The 13,850-nt window shown below is 41.1% G+C and overlaps 1 protein-coding gene and 1 long non-coding RNA gene across 10 annotated transcripts in view; one reads left to right on the top strand and one right to left on the bottom strand.

Moving 5' to 3' along the window:
* LOC308457563 (uncharacterized protein) overlaps positions 1-13,850 on the bottom strand; it is a 280,871-nt gene that overhangs the window by 14,887 nt on the left and 252,134 nt on the right. The gene's annotated exons all lie outside the window — the stretch shown is intronic.
* The window catches only part of LOC308457564, a 206,725-nt gene that overhangs the window by 107,972 nt on the left and 84,903 nt on the right, over positions 1-13,850 (top strand). The window contains exon 5 of one of the 9 annotated variants that reach the window (XR_013976987.1): positions 5,712-5,823. The exons of 7 other annotated variants lie outside the window; for them this stretch is intronic. This is a non-coding gene — a long non-coding RNA (uncharacterized lncRNA). Of the gene's footprint in view, positions 1-1,681; positions 1,697-5,711; positions 5,824-13,850 lie in introns of those variants that run through there. One more of the 9 variants, XR_013976988.1, reaches the window with a different exon arrangement.

Below are 13,850 nucleotides of genomic sequence, written 5' to 3'. Positions count from 1 at the left end.
CAAAAATTATCTGGGAATGAAACTGGATTATGGTTTCTTCTGATAGAAGCTTGTGAGTTATGATGACAGTACCCATAAATATCTTGCTTGACCTATCCCTATCACATTGTCAACAAAAATGCCTTTTGATGCACACGGAGTAAGTTTATATTCTCCTTTGTCTTCAGCCCCTATTTCCTCCACAGTGTAATGCACAGGTGAGAAAGAAAGACGATCCTTGTTCTCATAAGAGTTCACAACTCAGTGGCCAGATAGTTTTGACAGTTGTGATGCAGGGGAGGAGGTAACAAATCAACATGAAATAGAAAAGAAGCATGATCTGCTACCACATTTCCAGTCTATGTCCTATAAATTGGACTATAGAAATTGTCCATAATGTAGACAATGAATCTGACACTATCATATGAATTGCTGCCAAGACCAAAATACTTGTTGTCTTTGTTCCGAATGATTTGCAACTGCAACATGTTCTCTGATTTATTTCCAAGATTTATGTGGCAGCAGTCATCATCTATTTAAGATGAAAGAAACAGGAAGGAGGGTGGTGGTGGAAGTATTTGTAAGATAGATCCTGAACTCAAACTTTACTCAAACAGAATATGAAAGAGAAATGGGAGGGGAAAGATGATTTGCTTGTTGTCTTCAACACTCAGAGTAGAGAAACTATTTGTTTAGAATCATAGAGCCACAGGAATCCTTTACCCAAAGTAGGGCTTGAACCCACGACCTGGGATTAAGAGTCTCATGCACTACCAACTGAACATTGATTGCCTTCTGCTTTCACAAAAAGACACATGCCTCCTAGTTGCTACTGATTTTGTTTGGATGATTATTTTTTTTAGCTTTTAGTTTGTATTTGCTTAAAACTGAGGTGAAAACAACATTAAGTGTCATGGGAATTTCAATGACATTGTGGCACAATAAGCATCTTATTAAGGTCTTGTGGCAGGAGGGTGTTCTAGAGCAAGCACACTTACCCCCAGTCTCCTTTTCATTACCCAAATGTTATTGGGTAATATGATACATATAATATGCCATTTCTATGAAAATGTGGATCCCACTCTGTTTTTGCTTCCTCTTTTCTGTGGCTGTGTAAGTGGTCACCCTATGACATGGGGAGGGCATGGCTTTACATAGGTGTAAAATGCACCCCCAGATTGTTTCATGCAGTCCCCCAATATCTGGACAGGATAACTGCAGGATAACTGTCTGAGGGTTTTTTGCATAGCTCTCAGCCGTCAGAGCATGGCTATTGCCTGAATTTACGTGGCATAGTGAGTGTATCTTGGAAGCAAAGTACGTGAAGGAATGTATTCCATTGGCAGTAATTCTATCTCTGCTCCCTGTGAGTAAGAGTCAGTCTGTGTTGGTGACATAAATTTCCACACAGAACATTTTTGTTAGTTTTGGAAGTAAATGAAAGGCTGCTTATTTCATTCCATTCTTCCACCTTGAAGGTTAATCCAGATTTTAAAGAGATGTGTGAGGTTAAAAAATAGAAGCAAAAAGTTTGCACTTAAAAAACAATTGTCCTCCCCATTCCTGTGGGTTTTCTTGCTTCTTTTTGTGTACACCCAGCTATGAAGCATTAGTCAAAATGTGATGTTTTGTAAATGGCTAATCTTGTCTTTTCATGTCAGACCCTTAATTTATCAGCATATTTTCTGTTTTTCTCTGACAGAGAAGAATACCAGAGCTTTCGCTTTAGATTGTGGGGCACCGTTGTATGGGAGTGGGTAGTATCCTTGCTGTTATTACTGTTGTTCTTTAAGGGCTATATGGACTGCTTGAAGTGCTAAAGAAACAAACAAAAGAAACTTCACTGTGGGCCAAGGCAGGCCATCAAGACCCAAGCTAGACACAGTGCCATTTATGCAACTAGCAGTTGTTTGAATGACTTTGATTGCAGGTTTGAAGCTTTAAACAAAATGTTCTAAATGAATTGAAGGCATTTGGGGGGCTTTAAGGAAAATGAAAAAGACGGCTGCACATGGGAACAGGTTCCCAACACATTTTGAGAGAGAGATTTTTATTGAGGAGAATGCCCTTCGGTGCTTTCTTAAAAGAGCAGTAAAGACTACTAACTTCCATCTCACCTAGCATATATGCACCATGGGCAATGGCAGCTCAAGATTGACTCTGGTTCATCTTGCCACATCCCTTATGGAATTCCATTACGAGAGAGGCCAAAAAGCCCTGCAGGCCGGGCATTTATCCTTGCCCCAGGCACAGTGCCAAGCACCGCTACTGGTCAGTTGGCACTGCACCCAGTGAAACGCTCCCTAAATTTCTGCTGCCATTGGCCAATTCAGCAGCTAGAGGATGATCCAGCCTACAATAGGCCAGTTCACAGGGGAGGCCTGAGGCCCACCTGCCAAGCTGCCCACCCGATGAGGGCAAACAGATTGTTCGGGGGAGGGGAATCATCATTCAGCACAGCTCACACCTATTCTCTCAGCGATTCACTATTTACCCCAGGAGTCTCCAAACTGGTGCCTATGGCTGACATATCACCTGCAAAGGTTTTTCTTGGTGTCCTTGGGCAGGTGCCCTAGACTCTGAACTTTTATTTTAAAAATTAAGTCTGTAGCTCTCCTAGAAAGAAAGCTATGGGGCAGCAAAATTGCTTCTAGGCAATTTCTGTAAAATGAGAATGGTGTGGCAACTTTTCATATTTTTTCTGGTGCTGAGGAATGCTCCCTGTTGCTATTAGATAGCAACAGCATCAGTGTGTGTGTGTGTTGTGTGTCAGGATCAGCGGAAAATAGCTGATTTTTCATGGTAAGCATAAGGTTGTTCTAATTTTATGTCATTCCCCAAGACAGCCATATTGTGTTATGTCATGCCCCCTCCATGGCACCCATTTTGTGACTGGCACCCGCAGCACTCTAAAAATTCAAAATGTGCCCAGTATTCCCAAACAGTTTGTTGACCGTTGATTTACCTAATGCACTTTCAGAAATGTTGGTCCAGACAAACACAGAAAAATAGGAAGCTGCCATAAACCAGGTCAGACCATTGTCCATCTACTCCGTATTGTGTACACCGACTAGCAGCAGCTCTCCAGGCTTTCTGGCAGTGGACATTCCCAGGGGACTGAACCTGGGACTTCCTGCATGCAAAGCAGATGTTCTACCACTAAGCATGAACCCATTTCATTCAGATTTAAGCATGTGTCTCTTGTTCATTGGAAAGAAGGCATTTGAAGGTGCACAACTGGAACTAAATCTTGCCTTCATCTCAAATTATGGCATTTTCTTCTTTTTAATATTTTGACAAAGCGATCTTATGCAGAAATATGGGGCTTACTCTACATAGGATGGCAGCTAGTAGCAGATGGTGGCGTATGGCATAGTGGTGCTTACCCGACCTCCCAGCACGTGGATCGCAGCTGCTTGCAGAGAGAGAAAGTGAGAGGGTCAAGGTGGCATGGAGTTCAGCCCTGTGCAGGTGCACCGGATGAGCCAATGTGGTGCTCCTGCTGGTGCGTTTGCACAGCGCTGACCTCCTTCCCCCTTGCCCATTCCACTTTCCCTCCCAGTAAGTAACAGCAACCCACCTGTTAAGAGGTCAGGTAAGCAGTGCCCCATCACTCCTATGAGTTCTAGGTCTAAGCATCAATTTTGATGAAGAGCTTTATGTATCTGCAAATTTGATTTGAGTAGGATATTGTCTCACTTGCTCTGTGCATTTGAATTATTGTATAATGACTAAAAATAAATAAATCACTTTGCACTTTTATCATTGCCCCCCAAGTTGAGCTGCTAACTGCAAATATAGATTCCCAAATGCTGAATTCAGCAGACTTGGCTTCCGAAGTTGGATGTACGGTAATTCATAACTACCTCATGTTGGGGGAAAATGTTTAAAAATGTTTGGAACTATTGAAAAATTAGATATGTTAATCTGGTCTTCACATAAAACAATGACAGTTCATATTCACCAGGTGGTGTGCTTCAGATGAGAAATCTTTTTCTTTTAAAAAGGTTATTGAATATAGATAAGAAAGAATGAAATGGTGCCATACAAGCTTAGAAGGTAAGAAACACACACACCCTTTTGCATCTGTTTACGTAGCCTTAGTATCATTTCCTGTGAACTGTGTTATGATGAAGCTTCAAATGCTGCTTTGAACATTTCTGTGGTTTCTTGAATAAATATCCATAATCCAGTATTGTATGCTCTTAAATTTTAGGCATGTACTTTTTTGAAAAGCAATAAAATCTAATATAGTTCAACAGGGGAAAGATAAAAAATGTAACAACAGAAGAATGGCAGTCACTCTGTTGCAAATGTAAAAGAAAAAAGAGCAAATGACTCCTCAAAGTATCAGACTATAAACTGTCCCAAAATGGTGGGGCAGGCATGGCCAAACCTGACCCTCCAGCTGTTTGGAGAATACAGTTCCCATCATCCCTGACCACTGGTCCTGTTAGGGATGATGGGAGTTGTAGTCCCAAAACAGCTGGAGGGCCAAGTTTGGCCATACCTGTGGTAGGGGTTAAACCTCTACATACACCCATCCAACTCTAGTTGCACTTTTATTTAAGAGAATAGTTATATTTCATTGCTGTAAAAAACCAAAGGAACTCTAAGCTATGGCTCCTGCCTTTAACTACCTCTAGGAATGAGGGAGAAATTGGATTCAGTTCACTTCTAAAGATGAACCTACTTCATTTGCACTTGCAAACCAAAATACATCCTCCTTTGAAATTTGCACTTCTCTGAATTTTGCAATGCAATTCTCCAGCCAGTTCTCCACCTTGCACACCCCCAAACTGGTTCAAGGTGGTGATGGAACAACCTCCAGAAAGAGCACATTGCGGGAAGAAAGAGGAGATTGTTCCACAAGGCAAGCAGAAATGCTTGCCCTGATGGAACATTTGTAACAATGCAACATTGAATTCTTCCCACAATTGTGGTTTTTTTTTTTGGGGGGGGGGTTACTAAAAACTAGAAAAGCTGCAGGGTTTAAGCAGCAGTGACTTATGCAGACAGAAAGAGAATAAAATAAATACTCAAAACAGCAGGATAAAATCACTTTGAATAAAACCAACTATACACCACACAGTAAGACAGACTAAAATGCTTCAATAAATGTTTAAATGTCATGATCTGTTGCCTGAAACTTAACTGTGGGTGCAAATGAATCTTCCTAGGGGTGTGGTATGCCATAAGTGGGGCAGCACTGCATATAAGTCAGCTATTCTTTCTTCCATTCATATTTGCTAAAAGTATAGTATTGAGAAAATCAGTTTTTTCTTAACTTTTCTCTTAGATTCTTACGAATTCACTCATGATCATATGTGACCTGTAAGATGTCAGTTCAATTGGACTTTCAATTGGTCACTCAGTGTTGCATTCAGCATAGCACTAAGTAGCCCTTTGTGTGAGCAGAATGACTTGCCCTTGTGCAACAGGACTCCCCCTCCCCAATCCTCCCCCAATTTTAAATCTGGGAGTCGTGTCTATTTGTGAAAGCAGAAGGCAATAAATGTTTACCTTGATACTCCGTGTTTCTTCCAACTCTATGATTCTGCCTTATGGAGCATCATTCCCAGGGGTACTGAATGGGCAAAAGGATGGCTGTGCACATGGCCCATTAATGAGATGTAATCCCCTAATTCACCTCTCGTGAATGGGGTGATGAATTGGGGTGGGTGGAAGCAATTAGTTGTAGTCCTAAAATTGGCCTTTTTTTCACTCACCAGATTGGAGTGCACTTTCCTTCTCACAATTCATCTGGAGAAAAGGGTGAATCCTAGTTTGACACCATGCAATGTTAAAGTACAGCAACACAATCCTAAAAAGGAACTAGAGAGTAATTTCAGACCTGGAAGTCCCTCTTTATATTTTATAATAAATTTTATTGTTTTTAATTAAAACATTTAAGAATTAGTTTTGTGTGTGTGTGTAAAAGATCGCATAGATCAATACTATAAAATGTAAATATTCTTACTTAAAATACAAACTAGCAGTAGTCAAAACAGATTACATTAATACAAACATACAAAGGAAACAGCCTAAACAGTCTAATCCTAAACATACCCCCCCCTTACAGCCACAATTGCTTCAGCTTCATAAAATAAGTTAATTTTGTTCAAGATCCTCAAGCAGTAATTGAGAGGTTTCTCTTTAATTGCAGGTGGTGGTATTCAGATATGGGCTATAAGTGCTTTCCCATTTTTTAAAAAAAAACACAATCATTTGCTGAAACAACATTTATCTAACTTTTTTTGACTAAAAAGTGCTGGCAAGTCACCAAAGTACAGACAAATGCCTTCACATACAAGCAATTACTATTGTTCCAAATTTAATCCATTTTTCCCTCCCCCCCCCACCAAATATCAACAAAAGCAATATGAGATGTTTCAGAATAGGATGATGCTTGAGGCAAAAAATTAAAAGTGGGCTGTGTTGGCAGTCCACAGAAGAAAAACGTGAGACCACCTAGTTAGAGGGATTGTTGCGTTTTAATCCTACTAGCGGAACAAATACAAACGGGGATCAATTGGCAGCTCTGGAGAAGAGAAGCAAATGGACAAATGCTGCAGTCTGGTTATATGGAACTTCCCTGGTGAAAAAGTAGGAGATAGGAAGACATGTTGCAAGAAAAAGCCACCGTGGTGCAGTGTCAGACTAGGACCTGCATACTCCAGGAGTAAGCAACACGCACACATGGGATTTCTCCCATTCACTTCTAGGGAAGAGGTTGCGCCATGTGCACACGCAATGTGTATATCAGAGGTTTTGTTCCTGCAGTAGGTCATTGGAAGGAGGGTTTCTTTTTAATCAAAGGTCAATGGAAGCTGGCATTCACAAGAATGTATTACTTTATCTGCATTTTTCCTTGCTCTAGCCTAAGAACTTGGGGAAGTTAGAATTTATTCTTTTTGAACATTAATTATCTTGACAACACATGAAATACATTTAGCTAAGAAATAGTGAGCTGCCTGTGGCCACACAGGTTTCAGAGCTATGGTAGGCTGGATCAGTATTGCAAGGTCAACGTTTGCGGCAACCCTCTACAGATCTCCCAGGGAGTAAGCCTCAATGAACTCAGTGAGGATTACTTATTGGCGATAGAATTGCACATAGAATTGCACCGATTCTGCCCACTGCAGCACTTGCTTCAATCCAGCTCAGTCTTGTAATAATCACATTTTCCCCTTGGCTGAGCAAATGGTGTTCCTAAACATAGATTTGCCTTATGTTAGTTTACACCAGAATAGACTATCTAACCCCCTACTGGTAGGACCAGGGAAGAGGAGAAACATGAAGTTGATCTCATAGGATTTCGGGGGGGTGGTTCTAAATATTGCTAAACTGCAAGTCCTGTCATCCCTGATGATTGGTCATGCTAGATAGAGCAGTATCTGCAGGGCACCACCTTGGCATCCCTGCATAGTAACTTGGCAGATATTACATTGATGGGAGGAAATGACACTACAGACATATAAAGCATGACTGAACCGAAGCAATTCCTCACTAGAAATACCTGTAATGGCAGAATGCTGACATGCTTAGTGGTCATGAATTATCTTAAGCTATGTGGCACAACCCCCTCCCTCCTTTCCAAAGCATGGAGTGTCTACTTCCTGACTCTAAAAAGAAGCCAGTAATGACAAAAGTCCATCTAAAGCTAAAACACGACTGCCTCTTGGCTTCCAAATGGCAGATGGTAAAAAATATACCCTAATTTCTTTTGCAGGGTGCATTATTCCAAGTTTCCACTCCATTATGTTGAAAACAGACCACACTGTATTTACTGATGGCTTTGCTAAAATAACCCTTGTGCACATTCTTCTTAACAATTCACTTTAACTGCAGCAAGGAAAGGGAGGCTGATTACAAAGCCACAGAAGCTCAGCCTACAAGAATGTTGACAGCACAGTGCTGTATATAGAAATCCATTGCATGGATGTAATGAAGTTGCAAAGCTGAGCGAGGGTTTGCAAACTGCCCTTTGCAATGTTATTTTTCCCATGTCTCTTTCTGTACCATATTATTTCCAATCTCCACATCAGATGATGGGCTGATTCTGGTTTACATTGTGGGCTCTTCTTGACATAATGTTTGGCTAGTTGAAGTGGCTTTTTATTACCATACATCTAGAAAACTTACATAGACATTGATAATTCGTGTAATGTTTCTGGGCTTAATGTTCAGAGTCATAAGCATAACAATGGAGATCTTTGATTCGTTTTGGTTTCTTATTTGTCCAAAATTTCTGATTATCTGCTCAACCTTTGGACTATTTAGGATTTTTATTCTCAATCTAAGACACTCTGGAATTAAACTCTTAAACTGCTTGAACTCCTCTCATTGGGCCAGTTCAGCTGATGCTTGAAAGGTCCACTCCAGTCATGTCCCCTGGCTTCACCCTGGCCATCCATGCAGGAGAAAGCTATCCAAAATGCAGCCCATATGAATGAAATCCTACAGACATTAACCAAAATTGCATGATTGGTTCCCAGATAAATATCCAAGAATCAACCGTGCAATTTTGGCCAATGCTTTACGTGGGCCCCACCGACACATGCAGAGGTCCAGAACATAACAAAATGGATTTTCTCTATACCCCCAAGCTTTTGACAATGCTGCTCACATAGCTACATTTTAGACATTAGACATTATAGTAGAATTATGGAAGCCACTCCTGAATGATGACACTCCTGTAATGTTTAAAGACCTGCAACTGTGTCAGTGGGTCCTTCTTAGAATCACATCATTGCCCTTGATCCTGGTCAGGTGGTGATTTTTGTTAAGCCCATGTGATTAGCCCTGAGCACATGGTTGTGAACCTTTAAATTACAGCAAGACTGTGGGATGACCCATATGAAGACAACCTAAGACCATTTAAAAGGTACATCAATTCACGACAAAGCAGAGGCATAAATATTATGCAAGGAAAGGGCTCTCTTTGTCATTTACTTCAGCCTTTAGTACAGCTTCCCTTGCCTGAGTAAACATATCTGAGCTGTTTTAATAGGGTGTTTCAGGAAAACAGATCATACCAATCAACTCTAAGAAGATTCTGCAGTCATTGTCACGAAGGCTTTCTCATTCCATCAAGTGAAAAAGGCTGGGTAAACTATAGAGCTTCTCAGTTCTTGATTTCTCAACTGAGACCATTAAATTAAGAATTTAATTTTTACAGGATTTGAAAGATGTGAGTTATCCTTTCTTAGGAAACCAGATGGGAGACTAATGCAGTGTATTTCACAAGCCACTGAGCAATAACTGTATGGGATCTGCTTTCATATACTTTTGACACAGTTATATTTGAACCAGTAACCCTCAGTCTGCATAGCCGTTATGATTCCCTTGAGCCATCTAGCCTGCTAAGTGGTTTACCCTCGGATGCAATCTGATGTTGCAATGAATTGCAAAATATGGGTGTTCCAAAGTCAGTATGAATGGTTTACAGTCATTTTATTTCATATGGTTTCAAGCAGATCTCCATGTGCTGGTCTTTGTGGCTTCGCCTGTCCTCCTTCTTTGCTTTCTTTTGCAATTTGCTTACGATCATTCCTCAGGCTTATCATTAAAAGCAGACAGCATTGAAAGAGTTTCAACCAATTTCATAACACATTTTACATTATTAAGACTCAAAACCACAATCTGACCCAGTTCTGTTGAAAAGCGAAACTAACTTGATTCCATGTGGGTAACGCTGTAGGAGTCTGATGTGTAGACTTCTGGCTGGGGGCTGGGGGGGGGGAGGGAGGAGGGATAACTTGATCATGTTTTCTCCCTTTCAGCCCCTTATGAGGAATGCTTTGGATTATTTACATTAGGGAGACACACAACTCCACAAAAATGCAGTTTATATTTGATAGATGGCTGCTTTGTGTTACCAAGGAACACAATCTACTTCCAGAGATCTGTTTGGTCTTTGAAGATACAGAGATTGTCTCCTGCTATGGCCACTCCTATCTGAGTAAAAGCCAGTAATGCCCCTTCCTCCTTCCCAGTTTAGAAAACCATAAAATACAATTCCTTTGCCTATAGAGTTTAGCTGTGACAAAGCTTTTCAGATCTGCTGTCAGAATACTGGGACTTGATAGGCCCAAGCTGGCTTATACGCCTGTTGAAATTCTGTATTAATTAGATGACAAAGATGGGAAGAGGCTTTGAGAGAGAGAGAGAGAGAGAGAGAGAGAGAGAGAGAGAGAGAGAGAGGAGGGAGAGGGAGAGAGAATGAAAAACAGCCCCACTCAGTGTTATCAAGCAAATTAAAAATAAAGCATGGGCAGAATACATCAGGCATGTCTCATTGCAAACAGGAAAGCTCAAATTTTAGCTGGAATTTAAACAGCAGTCTGTGCCTTGCAGAAACACACGCAGTAATGTCAGACTCAGCAATGTCCCCGCTGATGTTTACAGCTATGCTCTGGTGTGTGGAAATGTAGAAAATCAGATGGTGGGTCCGCTTGGCTCCCCTGGCTCCGAGACAGCGAGCAAAAGAAAAAGACAGACTACACAAGCGCCACCTCACTTTCAGAGGTGTAATAGCAACAAAAAGGATGCTCAGCTTTTGCAGCATGTATTTTCTTAGTATGCATTGTGCATTCCAACAAAGTTGTTGTTGTTAAGGAAGATATTTGCAAGTAATGTATTGATTGATGGTGTTCTGTTTTTTTTCCTCGCTGGAAAGTTTGTTGTTGTTTGACGAAGAAACAGAAGTAGGCTACAAGGCAACAACACCATATCATTAAAGGAAATACCCCTAAATTCGCCAGTTATTGCTGAAGTAACAGAGAGCTCTTTTTGCATCCAACTTCGATGCTGTCCACATTGCTTTTATTGCTGCTTTGATCTATTGCTGCAATTCACAGTGTGATGACATCAGATTGCATGTGCTGTCTTTCTAGATAGAGGCAGGGCTGTTGCTGAAAGTGCCATAACATTTCGTTCTGGTCCAAGAGTCCTCCTTCCATTGTTTTGCTATTGTTGTTAATGTTCCCAAGGTGCGGTGCTGTGAGAGTCACTTTTCCATGGCTTTGTTCCATGGTGATGTTGTAATGCTGAAAAGCCCGCAGCCACATGGCCAGGTCTGATGATCATCATATGGATGCTTCCCACCAAAGTGGATCCCAAAGAGAAGGAAGGTGCTGATGCCATGGGAAAGACGCCACGTGGTTTAACATACCCGCAGGGCTGCAGGCCTTTGAATATTCAAAACAGAGCAGAGGACTACTCCAGGAAGAGTAATTCCCATGGTGGTGGTGTAGGGTATAAAAGCCAAGAGAATCTGAAGCAGTTCCAGCCTAGTAGAGTCAGTATTTTATAACCTGGGGATGCATCCTTCTTTAAACAGCCCTGAAACTTTGAAAAGGTTGCAGCCCCAATTTTTACTGCTTTCTTCATTTGTTTAAAACATGTAAATAAATGTTCATCACAATACCTTCAAGAGCAACTTAGTATAGTAACCAAATCTATAACGGATAATCTATAGTCATATAGTTTAGATGGAAATTCTACTTTTGGCACCAAAATGTGTTGACCCCAAAATGAGCATGTTTACTATTGCCCCTTCAGTCTGAAATGTCTTTGGCATACGTAAAGCAGCAACCATCAGTTAATTCAGACATATCTTTTTGATTGGGCTTTCCCTGGTCCATAAATTGGACCCCGTTTTTACTTGTTGGAATGCCTTGTATTCCTGTTTTTATATGTTTCTATATAACTGCTTTGCTGGTTTTGTCATATTTTTGTTTTAATTATGTTGTTTATTGTTGTTATGTTGTACACCACTTAAGTGGTTAATGAATACTTGAAATAGAATAGAATTAAAATTAAAAAGTGATAGATGACGGCTGAGAGAAACAATATTTAAAGTGTGTGGAGATAACAAAGAAAGGTTTTACCTGATGCATAAAGGCTTTGGCACCAGGTTATCCTTCTCAGCAGGGTCAGATTTAGGTTTGATGAGGCCCTAAGCTAATGAAAAGGGACGCGGGTGGTGCTGTGGGTTAAACCACAGAGCCTAGGACTTGCCGATCAGAAGGTTGGCGGTTCAAATCCCCGCAACTTGGTGAGCTGCCATTGTTCCGTCCCTGCTCCCGCCAACCTAGCAGTTCAAAAGCACATCAAAGTGAAAGTAGATAAATAGGTACCGCTCCGGCAGGAAGGTAAACGGCGTTTCCGTGCGCTGCTCTGGTTTGTCAGAAGCTGCTTAGTCATGCTGGCCACATGACCCGGAAGCTGTACACCGGCTCCCTCGGCCAATAAAGTGAGATGAGCTCCACAACCCCAGAGTTGGCTACGACTGGACCTAATGGTCAGGGGTCCCTTTACCTTTAAGCTAATGAAGGTAATGGGGCCCTTTATATGTCCAGCTGTCCTTTGTCAACAACAAATTGTCACTGTTTTTGTGCTGAATATATGCTGTAAGGTAATTTATGGACCTAATAGGTATCTAAAGCCATTTGCACATAACAAATAGGAGCTTACACAGCACAAAACACTGTTGCTGTATGTAGGGCTTTTTTTTGTTTTTTATCTTATATTTTGGAAATGTGCATCCAGTTTTTTTTGTCCTTTAAATTTTTTGGGGGGCCCCCAAGAGAGTGAGGCCCTAAGCTGTAGTTTGTTTAGCTTATACATAAATCCGGCACTGCTTCTCAGGGAGGACAACGTTTCAGTTGGGGGGCTGGTACTGAAAATGTATCCTCTCTAGTTGACATAGGTCTCACCTCTGAAAGAGGAGTGGCTCATGGATGAACAAAACATGCTGTTTGCAGTATTCACTTGACAACTGCTTTTTTAAAAAGACCAGGTACATGTCTAAAGTTAGAGGAACCAAATCATCCACATAGAAAAGCATGTGAATCTTATGGCAGCAGTGGGGTCAGGGGACCTTGGGCCTTCCTGGCCTCTGTGTTTGAACCTCAGAACTCTCTGTAGACTATTGTTTTCCTGCCCAGAAAGGAATATGGCCCATGGGTGGGGTACATTTTTCAAGCCCCTGTCTTACAAATTCCAGCTGAAGGGGAGAAACAAACCTGGGCCAGAAAGCCATGATGGAGACTGCTAGGCGAAAGGCTCTTTCAGCATTCATCCTGATTTGCTCACACAAAACTTATGTGGTGGTAAACTATGTCTGGTCTTGACTGAGCATCCATGCTGCTTTGTTTATGGGGTGCTTATACTACAATGAGAATCCATCCTGATTTTTGTGTGTGGTGTTTACAAGTCTTCCCACTAATGGTTTATTCATCCCACGTATTTCAGTGCATTTCCTCATCACTTCCCAAATATAAAAAGTCATTTAAAAAGGGGGGGGGGGTTGCACTAGGGCAACAGAGCACTTTAATCAACTTTAATTGTGCAAACCTAAATTTTCAGTACATGTCAGAATCCCTTCCTCAAAATAGTGGTCTTCTAGAGGCACTCTTACTTTTTCTAAGCTAATGAAAGCCTTTACATAAAATGTGGGGGAACTATGGCCCTTAAGATGTTGCTGAACTCTCATCACCCCTGGCCATTAGTTAGGCTTGCTGTGGCTGATGGGAGTTGTAGTTCAGCAACATCTGACGGGCAAAAGTTTCATCAAACCTGCTTTACATAGTTTTCAGCCATGATAGGTGGCTATCCTCAGATTCTTTTCGTTCAGCATAGATATATTTGTGGAACCAGTGTGATAGAAGGTATTCCACATTACATCTTGTTTTGCTTTTTGTTCTTGGAAGCCCATTTTAAATTTCTGGATACTGCATTATTGGCATTATAGTCAAAACCACCCCAGGAAAAATACATTGTCATATACTGCCTTTTTATGATTTATAGGGTGTCTCTGTTTGTGCTGGCTGCTGCATATATATGATTTCAGGCAGAGATAGCTG

Source organism: Podarcis pityusensis (genome assembly GCF_964106645.2).
Source record: "Podarcis pityusensis genome assembly, chromosome: 10".
NCBI classification, from domain to species: domain Eukaryota; kingdom Metazoa; phylum Chordata; class Lepidosauria; order Squamata; family Lacertidae; genus Podarcis; species Podarcis pityusensis.
Note: the sequence above shows the minus strand (reverse complement) of the source record. Positions and strands in the feature narration are given on the sequence as shown.